Source organism: Montipora foliosa, chromosome 6 (genome assembly GCF_036669935.1).
Source record: "Montipora foliosa isolate CH-2021 chromosome 6, ASM3666993v2, whole genome shotgun sequence".
Lineage (NCBI taxonomy): Eukaryota > Metazoa > Cnidaria > Anthozoa > Scleractinia > Acroporidae > Montipora > Montipora foliosa.
The window spans coordinates 38133777-38136276 of NC_090874.1; positions in this window are offsets into that span (position 1 = coordinate 38133777).

Here is a 2500-nt window from a genome sequence, read left to right on the forward strand (position 1 = left end):
TTCAAATTTTAATAATCGGTTGAGTTGCGCCTTCGACATTTCTAGTTTACCTCTGTACGAAGTTTAGAGAGATCGGCGGTTGTTATCCAAAAGATATTGTCCCTTATCTGGTTCCTTCTCGTGTAAATGTTCGCTGCTAGTGGTAGATGAACCGGACTCTGTTTTTCTCGTTTGTTAAAGCTGCCCATAGTTTGTTAAGCTTGAGATGTGGACTACGTTTACGTTGTTTTTTCCACAATAAAATATCAAAAATGACTTTTTTTTCGTTCCAATGGTCTTGAGAAAACACTTCCTAAAGGTGTTGTTGTGGATTTAAACCGAAAGGAGCGACTGCATGAAGTTCATATAAAGGCGAGAGTGACGAGACGAAGTCGGATCGTGTGCAAAAGATAACTTCGCAAACTAATTTGTGAGTAATAATTTACAATTTTGTTTTTCCGCTTAGCGTTCGTCTAGCGTTATAGCTCCATCATGATTGTAATTTCACGTTAAGAAATGCTTTAATATCGTCCATTTATCTTTGTACGCTGCTCTCTTTTGATGTGGAAATAAACTGGATTCGTCTTAAGTTCGATTTTAAGGTCATTTATATTAATTCCCTTTTCTGGTGAATGTCTAAGTTATTGTACTTTTTTAGCAGTCACAACTCAACGATCCTTGCGTTCACGTAATTACCAAGTTATGGATTTGCAATTAATTTGAGTTTAAAATCAAAATCAAAATTCATGTTAGTTAAAATAATGTTTGGAAGAACAGAAGTGTAGGTACAGATGTATATAGATCTCTATAGATTCAGGTTCGTGACTGTTTTGCAAATCTTTGTTTTTTTAGACTGTTGTTTTCTGGAAGCATTAATGATGTAATTTTGGTTTTTGGGGGACTGTCATGTGTTGTTGGATCAAGGAATCTGTTTTGAGTCAAGTATGATTGACAGTGGATAGTTTTTCCTGAAAAGGCTGAAAGGAACCATTATTGCCTTGGACTTTTTTGGTTACACCCCACATGTTTGTTCTTTTCTTAGATGCCAAAATTTATTAATATATTATGTGATTTGATAGCTGCAGCTAGAAACAGTGTCCCATGCATAAGGTCTCATTGGGTTTGATGGCAGTAAAATAATTTTGGTAAAAAATATGTTTAAGAGTTTTTATCATAACTTCTCATCTTGGTCCTGATGGACTTCACACATGCTCTACCATTTTGCACAAGGAACTTGTCAATCAACCGTTACCTTTTGGTGTATTTGCAATAAGATCTTTGAATAGCAATTGATTTATTTTTCTTATACCTTATGTGTAGATATCCTATGTCTGTCACATAGTTAGTTTTAAGCTTTTATTTCCTGTAGTGTATCTTTATTATAGTTCGCACATGACCCCACAAGCATGTATTATTGCTTTAATATTGATTGTGTTTGAATAAAGGATATTTTTGTCTTGTCTTGTAGATAAGGCAAAACAGCCTCAGTTGTATTTGCATTATTATTTCTGAGTGTTACTTTTAAAGGGCAAACCATTAAAAAGTGCACATAGTTTGCAGGAGTCCAGGAAAATTATTCCAAATATTCATTGATTTGAAGTTCCTGAAGCAGGTAAATCTTGAAGAGTTTACGTAACAATATTTAGAATATACAACATTTCTATTTGGGAATGTTTAAGTCCACAGAATTTATTTTCTTTATGTTGAGAAGTACTGTAAGAGCTGTCAGGTAACTCAGATGGAAATTTGACAGACCTTAGCTGTAATTCAAATTATTAGTACAGTTTTGGTCATTAGTGGAACATAATATTTTATTGGGACATTTTTTAGTGTGTGATTAACCCATTGACTCCTGGGGATTCCCCATTGACAAGTAAAATCGTCTGGTGTTAGACAGAGTAAAAAGCTAAGTATGGCCGGTTTAGGGGTGAAAGGGTTAAAGTGCTATATTGTTAGTTTGACTTTCTTTTTCTTCATTTGAACCAAAACAAGTGATTAATCATCACCTCCACCATGCTTTGCTTTGCATTGCTTTGGCTTTTAGAACAAAGTATCAAAGTTGAAGCTGGTGGCTCGAGGAGTAAACTATAAAGACTATAATGGTATTTGAGTATATATTGTAGAACAAATTTGCCTATATCATTAAATCTATGGGAATCCAAACATGAGGGTGCAGTTTGCTCAGGAGGGGTCTTCCCTATAAAAATGGCAGGCCACTTATTGGACCCTTAAAGGTAACAGAACCTTGTTTTGTGGACGTAGGCTAAAGAAGTCTGACCCCTTAGAGGAACCAGTTCTAAAGTGACAAATGACTGGCAAATAACTTTTACTTATGAATTATTCATGAGTAAAAGCTATTTGCTCGTGTACCAAATTGTCTTACAGTTCCAGTCATTTTTCAGATTGATAGCCTTAAATGTACTGCAGCAACTCCGCCAGCTGTTTGGTCTCAGCATCATAGGCAGTACAAATCCACATTTTTTTCTCCAAAAAGGAACAAAAAGAACCCTGTCATTTTCGT